Below are 13863 nucleotides of genomic sequence, written 5' to 3' on the forward strand. Positions count from 1 at the left end.
CAGTGTCCACCGCAAATCCTGTTTTCTAAAAGGCATCCTCGAAAGTGCTCCGTCACCGGCTCATTTTTCAATATTTTTCTACGAAAAAAATACTAAATGTTCTTTTAACAATGCTTTGTATAATGCAAAAAATTTGAATACATTTGTTTGAACGAAAGCTCTAGAAAAAAATCGTGAAAATGGAGTTTTTTTTTTACCCGTTAGACCCTACCCCCCCCCCCCCCCTTAAATTAAAAAAAATGAATAAAAATAACTCTATTCCACCACTGAAACCTGCGTTTTCAACAAAATCAAAGTCGATTAAGGGTATGATCATTTAGAGTCCGGGCAGTTACAAACGTGTGTATTTTAAAAACTATTCATTTGATCGAAAATCTTTCTATGGAAGAAATGAAGGTGTTAATATGACATTTAATGTAAAGATATAAAAAAAATACATATATCAATGATTGCAAAAAATACTCTAACTTTTTCATAAAATCTCTTTTTTTATCTTTGCACACTTTTTCAGTCATGTATTGATTTTTTTTACCTCAGAAGCAAAACCTTTGCCAAATCATGATATTTTACACAAACTCACCTGGAAAAAGCAATTGGAATCTGGTTGGAACCTTTTCATGAGTAGGCATCTAGAAGAATTTGATCTCTTAAATCCGGTTTTAACTTAAATTTTGTTGTCCATCAGAACACATCTGTCATATTGCGTAAAAACCGGATGCACAGATTGCGATCTTTGTACCTGATCATTATTAGTTATTTACTTGGTCTCTACTAGTCAGGAATTACTTTTTGCCTGTCGGAAATGGATTTATTGCATTATTTAAGGGGTCTGCATTCAGTAATCTTCAATAACCATAGACTTTTTATCATATTTAAGATCAAGGGTTCCACTACTATATGCTTGATTTGAACTTCGTGTGGATCCTAGAATGGCTCCTTATACTTCTTAACCATTTGGTTCGAAAAAAAAAAGAAAAATCAACAGCTTGTAATCCTGTCACCGACCGACTAGGGTAGTAAATTCGATGCCTTGGATATGGGTATCATATCCCTCCAGCCAGAGAAGGGCATGAAAGTTAAAAGAAAACTTGTACCTACACAACTCTCATCACACGCACATCCCATTACACATCACACATCTTCGAAACATGTAATCTGATAGCCACTCCAAAAACTTAAACATCTCACTAAGGAACTCATCAGAAATAGTCCACAATGCTCATAATGACCTTCACCAAATGGTGTGAGCAGATAGTATAATTGTCTACACCACATACGTCTCTCATCACTATCATATATTGGACACTCAAGAGGGTAGTATACTCTGGAGTGATCAGATGTCGGAGTATCTCTAAACGCTGATCGAACTCGATAGAATGAGCTACGGGTAGAGTGTTGGAACAAATCCCAAAACTGACCTCAGTACCAGTTGTCGGTTAACCGTAAAGCAGGCGTGATCACAATCGAACGTTTATAAGAAGAATTCGGAGTGTGAGAATAAAAAGTTAATATCACTTCCGGTGATAACATGTCAAGTGCCTGACCGATAACGCAGCTATTAGGCTGATTGTTAGTTTTTTTGAGATTGCGACGTAAAGGGTGTGAAAGAATCACTGAGGTAAAATCTATCGAAGTTTTATGATATGTGACATGCACGTTAAGTCCACGTTTTTTGCACAGGGTCATCATACGCGAATACCAGTTCGGCCGAACGAACAAAGAAGTTTTGTACATGGTATTCGTTCTCTATTTGATGGACCCCACAATGATGGGCTAACCTGAAAAACGTGGACACGGGATCGGTAAGATGAAACCTCCTGAAAAATAAAGGTCAATCATCCTTATTTTGCCTCTTGGTCTTCCCTGCAGACCTATTTGTTGCGGAGCTTGAATTTTCTGCAAATATGTATCCGGAGTGGCTATTTAGATACAATGGCGCCGAAAGCCATTCCGCACAAAAATGGATTTGCATGCGTGCATGCTTTGTAAATTTGCTGACGTCGAGGGATACACAATAGTTTAAGACACAATAACACACACACACACACACACACACACACACACACACACACACACACACACACACACACACACACACACACACACACACACACACACACACACACACACACACACACACACACACACACACACACACACACACACACACACACACACACACACACACACACGCGCGCGCAAACACACACACACACACACACACACACACACGCAAACACACACACACACACACACATACGCAAACACACACACACACACACACACCCACACACACCCACACACACCCACACACACACACACACACACACACACACACACACACACACACACACACACACACACACACACACACACACACACACACACACACACACACACACACACACACACACACACACACACACACACACACACACACACACACACACACACACACACACACACACACACACACACACACACACACACACACACACACACACACACACGTACACACACACACACACACACACACAGTATTAAGATCTAAATTATTATTTTTTAACAATTGACTTTTTAATTAGATTTTAAGTAGTTAGGTTAGGTTTAAATAAAACTTTTTAAATAAATAACAATTTTTAAATTTCTCATAAAAACTAAAAACTCATCTTTTTATTTGTTAAACTTTGATTCCTGTACCTGGGCCTGGATGAAAACGGGTGGAAAATCGTTAGGCTGATGTCATGCTGAAGCAACTAGCAACGCGACCTACAACGCAACGTTCACACGACTAACCAGCTCTCATTTGATCTCCATGGAAATCGCGCAGACCTGTCATACTGGTTGCTTTGAGTAGCGCGACCAATCTGATGCCAATATGTTTAGTAGCGCGACTAGTAGGAAATCCAATAGGAACATTGTTTTTTCTCGATTTGAAGCAGTGATTCCGGGTTTTAAGCACAATAGTACGAAGATCTGTCCGAACTTGTGATAATAAACTAAAAACTATCTTAATCGGCGAGAAAATTTTCATGAATTCTTAGTTCCGGCAAAAAAACAAGGAATTTTGTCGGTTCAAATTTCGGCATTCTTGCAATCCGGGTCGTGATTTGATGAGTTTTTGATGGCTCCGGAAAGAAAGGAGACGATTCAAAGCATTATCAGATGTAGAGAAGTGATGATTTGTAGGGAATTTCAAAGTGACAGGTCGCGCCAGCATGACATACCAATGCAATGCAACGCAATCTTATTGGAACGTTGCGTTGCGTTGCTAGTTGTTTCAGCATGACATCAGCCTTAGAGATGCTGGACGCGAACCCGGTCGATTCGGAACCAATGGTAGTGTGAAACCCCAGGTGAGTCGATCTTATTTTTTGTCTCATGCTCATGCGAGAAGATCTAATCTTCTGATGACAAGCTCATGAGCTTTTAAGTCAACAATGTAGAATTTTCGAGGCGCAAAATGCGTAAAAGGAGCAAATTTGTGCAAAATTATTTTTGCCATGTCTTTTTGCATCGTAAATATCTCAAACACACGTTTATTTAAAAATCTACCAAAAATAGGCAAGATAGTCCTTTTCATAACCAACACAACGCTACTAAACACAACTTTTTTTTAAAGTTGCCCGGATACTAAATGATCTTAGCCTTACCACCATGGAGATTGTGGTAATGGAGACTGAAATTTTCGTTTATTAACTTTTAACTAATACAGAAATGATGTACCAAAGTGTTTCCTGTTATGTATTTTTGCGGTAAGTTTGTGAGAACTTGAATTTTTTTTAAAGAGGTACATATGTACTTTCAATTATGCCAATCATCTAGTTTAATCTGGATAGATTTATACGTATTTTTTCTACTAAGCTTTCGCAATTATGTTGTTCAACTTACCGTATTTTTTTATTATTCTGACGATTTAAATCTGGAAATAAAAGGAAATAGGCAATTGTTAGTAATGTAAACATGATATTTATTACATCTTGCAAATGCCAATAATGGCTAAATTTACAAAGAAGACTGCCTCCAAGTGCAACCGTTTCAACTTTCACATGTAAACATTACATTACTAGTTCGCTTTTCTGAAAATTTCATCAATTTCCATTCATGCATTCGAAAGTTATTCACAAAACAAAGTGTTGCATTTTTCTCCTTATTTTATGTTTAGCGACGACTTTTAGCATGAAAACACGGACACGAATTGGAACTTGGAATGTTTTAACCCTTGCCCAACAAGGCAAACTGGAACAACTTGCTAGAGAGGCTAGCCGCCTCAAGCTTGAAATTCTGGGACTGAGCGAAGTCCGTTGGCCTAATACTGGAGAACACAAGACACAATCCGGGCAAGTCCTGCTTTACTCTGGCATACGAGGAGAACATGCTACTCGGGAACGAGGAGTTGGTTTCCTGTTAAGCCCGCAGGCCTACGCGGCCCTCATTAGATGGGAACCGATAAACGAAAGAATAATCGTAGCCAGATTCAGAACACGGGTTAGAAACCTTACAATGGTCCAGTGTTATGCGCCAACTGACGTTGCCGACTTGCAGGAGAAAGAGCAGTTTTACAGTCAACTGAACAGCGTGGTTGAGAGAATTCCGAAGGGTGACATTCAAATCCATCTGGGCGACTTCAACGCAAAGATTGGCTCCGACAATCAGGACCTTGAGCGCATCATGGGGCGCCATGGCCTAGGACAGATGAGCGAAAACGGAGAACTGTTTGTAGAATTTTGTGGCAACAACAACATGGTGATCGGTGGATCGCTCTTCCCCCATCGACCAGCACATAAGGTCCTTGGGTATCCCGAGATGGCCGAACAGAAAATCAAATTGACCATATCTGCATCAGCCGAAAATGGAGAAGGAGCCTTCTTGATGTCCGCAACAAGCGAAGCGCAGACATTGCATCTGACCATCACCTCGTCCTTGGTGAGATACGACTTGACTGAGAGCTGCACGTGTCCAACGGCGCGAGGAGAAAGTCGGGTGTCGATACGACGTCCGCCGGTTGGAGAATCCAGAGGTGAAAAGGGCGTACGTTGAACAGCTAGAATCCCGAGCCTCGGAGCTGCCGACAGACGTAACAGTCGAAGAACAGTGGTGTGGAATCAAGAATGCCTTTATCACGACGAGCCATGGTACTCTCGGTAAAGTTTGTGGAAGAAGGAGTGAATGGATGTCGGATGAAACTTGGAGGATGGTCGATGATCGGAGAAAGGCGAAAGTCGGAATTGAGCAGGCATGTACCGGGTCAGCCAAAGCAGCCGCCCGCTTACGATATGCGGAGCTGGAAAAGGCAGTTAAACGAGCTTGTAGACGAGACAAGAGAGCCTGGACAAACTCCCTAGCCGAAGAGGGAGAAAGAGCCGCCGCCAATGGAGATATCCGATTACTTTATGACATTTCTCGCCGCCTCAGTGGTGCAAGGACTAATGCAAGAATGCCGCTAAAAGACCGAGCAGGTCAGTTATTGACCGATCGAACAGATCAGCTCAAACGATGGACTGAGCACTTCGAACAACTCTTCCGAGTCACGAATAGCGATGGCCAACAGAACCCGCAGCTTGAAGCGCCAACAGTAAGCCGCATAAATGGCGTCAACTCGGAAGCGCCCTCGCTGGCTGAAATAGAAGCGGCAATCAAAAACATGAAATCCAACAAAGCATCTGGGATCGATTGCATCCCTGCTGAAATGCTGAAAGCCGACCCTGCCCTATCAGCACAAATGTTGCACCGTCTTTTCGCTGACATCTGGGATACTGCAACATTCCCGGCCGACTGGATGCAGGGTATCCTCGTAAAGGTCCCGAAGAAAGGAGACCTGACAGAGTGCGGTAACTGGCGAGGCATAACGTTGATCTGTACAACCCTCAAAGTACTCTGCAAAGTGATTCTGAACAGGATCCAGGAGAAAATAGACGCTACACTCCGACGGCAACAAGCTGGATTCCGATCTCGACGATCATGTGTGGACCACATCACAACGCTACGAATCATACTGGAACAAATCAACGAATTCCAGGACTCTCTTCTGCTGGTGTTCGTTGATTTCGAAAAAGCATTCGACCGACTTAACCATGAAAACATCTGGGCGGCTCTAAGGCGACGAGGGGTCCCAGAGAAACTAGTCCATCTCATCGAAGCACAGTATGAGGCATTTTCGTGCAAGGTCTTGCACGACGGTGTCTTGTCCGATCCAATCCCGGTAACTGCTGGAGTGAGACAAGGATGTATTCTATCACCGCTACTTTTTCTAATCGTAATGGATGAGATTCTGATTGGATCGATTGACTGTGCACCGAACCGAGGATTGCCGTGGGATCCTTCAACAATGGAGCAACTGAACGACCTTGACCTGGCTGACGATATTGTTTTGCTCGCCCAAACACAACCAGATATGCAGAGCAAACTCGACGACCTCACCGAAAGTTCGAAGGCAGCAGGTCTCAAAGTCAATGTCGGAAAGACCAAGTCGATGGAGATCAACACAGGAAATCCCTCCAGTTTCATGGTAGCTGGGCAACAAGTTGAGAAAGTGGAGTGCTTCCAGTATCTTGGTAGCCAGATTACGCCTGATGGTGGTACCAGAAAAGACATCGAAACACGGATCAGAAAGGCCCGATTTGCGTTTGCGAGTCTCCGAAACATCTGGCGGTCACGCCAGATCTCTCTACGAACAAAAATCCGAATCTTCAACTCAAACGTCAAATCCGTATTGCTGTACGGGTGCGAAACTTGGTGCACATATGCGGTAACGACGCGAAAACTGCAGGTATTTGTAAACCGCTGCCTGCGGAATATCATCCGCGCTTGGTGGCCTGGCAACTGGATCTCGAATGAGGAACTACATCGCCGGTGTCATCAAAAGGCGCTAGAAATCGAGATTCGGGAACGTAAGTGGAGATGGATTGGGCACACGCTGCGAAGAGATGAAAACGAGATTTGCAGAGAGGCGCTAGATTGGAATCCAGAAGGTCATCGAAGAAGAGGCAGACCCAGAAATTCGTGGCGGCGAAGCCTAGCCGCTGAAATCCGAACTGTCGACGAGAATCTTGACTGGGACCAGGTGAAGACGCTGGCTCCGGATCGTCAACAGTGGAGGTCTTTTACCACGGCCCTATGCACCGGAGGATCGGCGCGGGATCATTAAGTAAGTAAAGTTTATGTTTATTGTTGATTTCATTTGTGTTTTATTTCTGGATCAATTTAAATAGTATATTTTGAATGTAAAAAAAGCATCCGTGAAAAGTAACGATATCAGACTACGTAGACCAAGCTGGGCCTCGGCTTCACGGATTGTTTCCAAACAATCGATAATCTTCCAGAAGAAAAAAAATATCAGCCAAAAACTTTCGAAGGAAATTTTACACTAACAAACTATATCTTACAGCAAAGCGAATGGTTCGCTTTACAGCGCAATCATCCGGAATCAAACGTGAGGATGTTGCTCTGCTGGTTGGACTGGAGAAAATTCCTTAAAACCAGGAACGACACTATAGACGTCAATGAGTGTGCTGCGGAGACGGAAGCCCGGTTTTTCGCAGTTGTTGCCCGATGATGACGACGACAACGACAGTTGGTTCCCGAGTTTTCGGACCATTCAAGCGGAAAACTTTCTGCTTCTCCGTTGTGGAAGTTTGGAGTTGAGAGCAACCAAAAAAAAACCATGGACGCTGAGATGAGACAAATTTGAGCAGGGGACTAAAAGTATCTGAAGATGAGATCAACCTAGTGGAGCTTTTAGGGTGAACCCTTCAAGTGGCATTGGGTAGTACCTAGATGTTGATTTAGCAAAATAGAAGAAGTAAGCAAATAAAAAAAAATTATAATGAAAAATATAAAGATATGAAACGAATTATTTGTTTCGTTATTTTGAAGGATAGTCACTATGTATATCGTAGTTGGATTTTAGAATGTTCACGGGTTGCTATCATCTGCATGCACCAGCTTTAAATTCGATATTGTCACGTTTTTTGGTTATCTGTATTTCGTTCGAGTGGCGAATCATCCACGGGATAAGATGAAAATTCAGTCTAAGAAAGAAACTGCCAGTGAAATCGTTTCATAGGTTTTTGATGAAAAGTTACGACTGGCCCTAGCCGTTTATTGGTGGGCTCCTCGCCTCGTTGAGGCTGAGAAAAACCGGTCGATTTTGGTGGACGTCTACTACCACCTAGTAGGAACATTCCGAGAACGGAGAGGTTTGGCCGGCCGTTGTTGCCCACAAGCCTCATCACTTATTTATGGGCCACAATAACCGTCAAGGATAATGCCCTTTTAGTATCCAACTTTGGAGCTGCTGTGCCATCGCATCCGGCTGTCTCCAGCTGGACCCGGCGAAAATTCCTTGCTTCTCATGTGGAATTCCTTCAATGGGATTCCCCATTGCCGTAGGACCACATAGGACTTTTTTTTCCACCGGAGCTTCTCGCCGGATGTCTGAACGACGACGACGGTATTTGTACTACTTTACACTACTGTGGGAAACTGGAATTTCCAAGAGCAGATATATCGGTCCGCCAAAAGTCGATCTCGATGTAGCGTGTGAATGGAGGCTAAGCTGTCGATGGTTCGATGAGAAAATCAAACAAAAAAAAACACACTCCCAGGATCCATCGATGATGCTGTAGAGCGATAAACCTTGCCATATCCTCGTTTCCAGGCACGGGTCCAGGGTCTGATGATGGCAACCGAAGTACAGAGTGAGTGTATACGCTGTAATAGTTTTTATTTCATCGATTTTTGTTTCTCCACCACCCCATGGAGGGGCAAAATTTTCCAAAGTGGGTAGTAGGTACCGAGCAGCGAGAGTCGTTGGAATCATCAACATCCCGGGGGAGTTTTTGAGTGTCGTACAGCACGTACCGACCACTTTTGTTGATGGGATCGAAAATGCTTGCTCGGTGCAAATGTGTGCGATAACTTTGAACCGGAAAGCACACACGCGAAGAGCAGAGCTCGGAAAAATTGTGTTTGAAAGCTGCTGAAATGCTTCACCATAATCATAACGCGGTGGAAATTTGATTTTTCGGTTATTGCAGCCGAGAAAAAAATGTGTGCACAGAAATATGAAAATTTCGGTATGCCTTTTGTAAATTCGATTGAGAGCATTCAATTCGGAAGATTCAAGAATGTACTTTCTTTGAAAACAAAAATCTAATGACAATATCGTAAATTTCTGTAGGAGTAATAATGTACATTGGCTGTAGAAGTTTTGTACAAATATTTTTTTATTACTGGTTATAGAACCTATTCATTCTCTGAATAATGTTTTTTCGATTTTTTTGATAAGCTTATGATTACGGCAAAATAAATTATTGGAACTGCATATTGTCTAGATTGGCATTTCCTCTACCAATGCACAGTGATGCAGAACACCAATCTAGCTGTACTAAATTCATAGCGCTCAGGAATAAAGAGATAGACATTTTATGTCTTAGGCAACATTGTTAAGTTTTATAAGGAGTATCTTTTGGTATGGGATAGTGGGGAATCATGGGCCACTTTTTTTCTTTGTTCCATAACTTCTGTATTATAAAAGATAAAATGAAAATAAAAAATGGTATGGTTTTCTACATTTTCAAGGTATCATAAGGTATTTTTTTAAAAATTTTAATAAGTTATTTTCCCCAAAATCTGACTGTTTGAAAAAAGCAATATTTTTTGGATTTTGAAATATGGTGGGGAATCGTGGGCCACCAAATCCAAATTGACCAAATAACATGCAGAGTTTATGAGTTGACCAAACTGTGATTTTCAAATTCATTTCGTTATTTTAAAGCAATTTCAGATGATGAAATAAAAAAGAGAGCTGTGTATGACCGTATACATTCCAAAACTTGGCTCGCGAACGTTTTGGCAAAATTTCTTATATAGGATGGACAAAATATTATTCATAACTCTTCATTTGGCATAAGAAAACGTTACAGATTGGTAAAACGTATTTTAAGTTCTGAATGTGTATAAAAACATAAAAATATAGGTGATTCAAGATGTGTGGCCCACGATTCCCCACAAGCTATGATTTGCAAATTGGTTGCGTTTGTGTGACTTATTGATGTTTCATCAAAAATTCCTTTTTCACGTGAAAGATCATGACAAAACTAAGAATATAAGCGTATGAGCATATTTTTGTTATGCACATTAGGTTCCTCATCGATGAAATTAGCGGGTGTTTTTTTAATTATGTAAGTAAATTTTTCTAACTTTTTTTAGCTTGATAAATAAAAGAAGCATATGATGCGTATTTCAGTTAACAACATATAGGAATATATGCTCACGCAAACCAACGACGATGACAGTTGGTTTGAGATTTTTATCTCAACACACATCTGAGATATCAGAAGTGGCCCACGTTTCCCTATGGCCCATGATACCCCACTCTCCCCTATATTTTTTTTACTTAGGGGTCCACCAATAGTGGATCTTTAAACTATTTATTATACAAGTCATCCTTGGGCCAAAAACAATCAGAATTTCACGCTATTCTAACTACCTATTGATAAGCGTCGAGCTGACCTACACTTTCCAAAAATAAATAAAAAGATTTAAATTACTCAAAATTCATTTTTTTGTAAGCATTTTATAAATCAAATGTCTACATCATTCAGAAACAACAGCTTTAAAATGAGAGCTGCAACTGGAGTTTCGAACTGCATTGATTATGATGAATCAATCAAATGTTCTGAAACTTGATTTTGAAATTCATTGATGTTTACAACAAAAATTGAAACTTGAATAATTTAAAAAAATATATCATTTCTGTTGAATGATGTAACAAAGCATATCGAATCATCAAGTCCTCTATAAATCAACAAAATAAAATAGAATAGAGCCCAACAAAAGTTATCTAATATTAATTTGTTTTTCGAGAACTGAAAAATTATATTTTTTTTAATCCCCCTTCCAACGCGGACAGGCCTCATGATCTGTTATAGATTTTTTTTTAATTTCTTAATAACATCACAAGGTTTCCAGTTGTGCCAAATAAAATATGAATAAAAACTTGCCTCCTTCTTACTAAATCCACCCTGAAAAGGGAGGGTCTCCAATTATTCGTAGGCAAAAAACCTATCTGATAAGAAATGCTGCCTCTTGCTTAATAAGTACTCGATTTATGCCGAAAACTTGCATGGAAGCTCCCTTTTCCCTTTGAGGGATAAACTGGAGATAAAAATCTCTATTAAATAAACCCAAACACCCTCTTATATCAAATCTCAAAAATAATTCAAAAATCATTGGTTGAAAAGCTCTTGAGCTATAAAAAAATTTATATAGAACCTCAAACATTTCTCCCTCACTTCACACTGCAAGGAAGAAGGGCCTGCAACAACCATGAAAGCATATCTCGTACCCAAAAATCAACCTATGGCAAATTTGGTAACATTTGCTTGATTAGTTGTTCCTCTCCCTTCCTATTTCCCTATTGGAAAGAGGCAGAGGTACCAAATATTAATAGACACATTTCTCGTACTCAAGTACCCTTTCATTGCAAATTTGGCTTCATTGGCTCGAATAGTTGTCGAGTTATTCTTTCTTCCTGCCTCTCTCTCCTGGAAGAATGGAGAAGAACCAAATATTCATAGAAAAATTTCTCGTATTCAAATGCACTCTGATGTAGAATTTTCTTCAATTTGCTGCATTAGCTCTCGAGCTATGTAAAAAAAATTAAGGGACCCCTCCTCTTCTCTTCATGACTCCTTACTGGAAGGAGGGAAGGGTACCAAATATGCATAGAAATATTCCACGTCCCCAAATACTCTCCCATGCCCTCCAATTAGCTTTGCGAGCTATGCAAACATTTGTAGCTACACTGTATCAAAAAATTGTCCGTACAGCACGTACCTTGAAATCCAAACAATCAAAAAGTGCACTTTTTCAGTAAATAAAAATACTACAGTTACATCATTCGCTGCAGAAACTAGTCCTTTTTGTAGATCAGTATTAAAAATGTTTATGAATTAAACCTTAAAAATAATCAAATTTATTTTGTATAGAAAGTCCCAAAAACGACGTCAAAAAATTGTCCGTACACTGAGGCCTTTGTCAAATATAAGTCAAGTAAACAGTTATATGTCAGTCTGTCAAACGCAGAAACGTGAGTTGAATCTCAGCAAAGACGATTTCCAGTGGACTGAGCGATAAATACGGTAAAATGAACTTTATCTAGCATATATCAGTAGATTTTTGTGTTTCCGGATGTCAACGGGTATTTTTTTGTGAAAAGCAGACATTTTCCTGTTAATTAAATCCACAAAAATTAACAAGAAAATGTCTGCTCATCACAAAAATATACCCGATGACATCCGGAAACTGATTGCTGACCTGAAGAATGACAGTAAAAGCTTGTCCGAAATTGCAGGTATAGTAAAACGGCCACGATCGTCGGTTCTGTATGTCCTTCAGAACTTTGAGAAGACCAACTTCCTGGAGACCACTCCAGGAAGAGGCCGCAAACTGAAGCTTACGGATCGTCACCATCGCATAATTGTCAGGGAAATCAGTCAGAATCCTAAAATCAGTGCCTCGAAACTAGCAGACAGCCTGAAGAATTTTGAAAACATACAGGTTAATCCTCAAACGGTACGGAACATACTTCATGAGAAAAAATACCGAGGTCGTGTTGCTCTGAAGAAGCCGTTTATATCTGCTAAAAATAAGAAAAAGCGGCTGGAATACGCTCAAAAGTATGTCCTGGAACCGGAAGAGTTCTGGCAGAACGTCATATTCGCTGACAAAAGCAAATTTAATATTTTTGGGTCTGACGGACATGTAAGAATATGGCGTAATCCAAATACCGAATTGGATCCGAAAAATTTGTGACCGACAATTAAGCACGGTGGTGGCCATGTAATGGTGTGGTATGCTCTCAGCGCAAATGGCACCGGAAATTTGACATTCATTCACGGAGAAAAATAAATAGATTTATCAGTCATATTATGCGTCTACAGGAATATAAATATGATTTTTTGGTTCTGACCCGGAAATACGATCAAACCAACCATCAGCTTATACTTATACGATTAGTCTCCAGGGAGTTAGTCTTCTTAAAGTTCTGAAGGACATACTGCACCGACGATCATATTCTATGCGTGATTCGAAGACAAGTAAATAAATAAATTTCGGACAAGCTTTTACCGTCATTCATCAGGTCAACAATCAGTTTGCGGATGTCAACGGGTATTTTATTTGTGAGGAGCAGACATTTTCGTGTTAATTTAATCCGCAAATTGTTGAAATCTACTGATTTATGCTAAATAAAGTTCATTTTACCGTATTTATCGCTCATACCACTGGAAATTGTCTTTGCTGAGATTCAATTCGCGTTTCTGCGTTTGACAGACTGACACATAACTGTTTACTTGACTAATATTTGACAAAGGCCTCGGTGTACGGACAATTTTTGACATCGTTTTTGAGACTTTCTATACAAAATGAATTGGATTATTTTAAAGGTTTAATTCATAAACATTTTTAATACTGATCTACAAAAAGGATTAGTTTCTGCAGCGAATGATGTAATTGTAGTATTTTTATAACAGTGTATGTATCATTTGAAAATGGATTTCTTTCTGTCTGTCTGTTCCCTAGAGACTCAGGAACGAATGAACCGATTTGCTTGAAAATTGGCCGGTAGGTACATTTAAGACGGAAAAAAGTTTCCTATTATAGTTTGGGACCCCCAATTTGGCATGTTCGGGGGATTAACAAATGTTTTTAATCAACATTTGATACCTCTCCCTTCTTCAAATGGGGAGATAGAAAGGGGCTCCTATACAATTGATGGCACAACTCGCGATCTTGTCAAGCAAATTAAACCAAATTTGATATAGGAATTCACAAGAGAACATTTGAGCACAACAAATG

The 13863-nt window shown here is 40.2% G+C and overlaps 1 protein-coding gene across 4 annotated transcripts in view; it reads right to left on the minus strand.

Moving 5' to 3' along the window:
* Positions 1-13863, minus strand: part of LOC129751682 (rho GTPase-activating protein 190) — a 161871-nt gene that overhangs the window by 74533 nt on the left and 73475 nt on the right. For all 4 annotated transcript variants that reach the window (XM_055747363.1, XM_055747357.1, XM_055747350.1 and 1 more), the window contains exon 3: positions 3892-3922. The gene's annotated coding sequence lies outside the window, so the exon portion shown is untranslated. The remainder of the gene's footprint in view (positions 1-3891; positions 3923-13863) is intronic.

This window comes from Uranotaenia lowii, chromosome 1 (genome assembly GCF_029784155.1).
Source record: "Uranotaenia lowii strain MFRU-FL chromosome 1, ASM2978415v1, whole genome shotgun sequence".
Lineage (NCBI taxonomy): Eukaryota > Metazoa > Arthropoda > Insecta > Diptera > Culicidae > Uranotaenia > Uranotaenia lowii.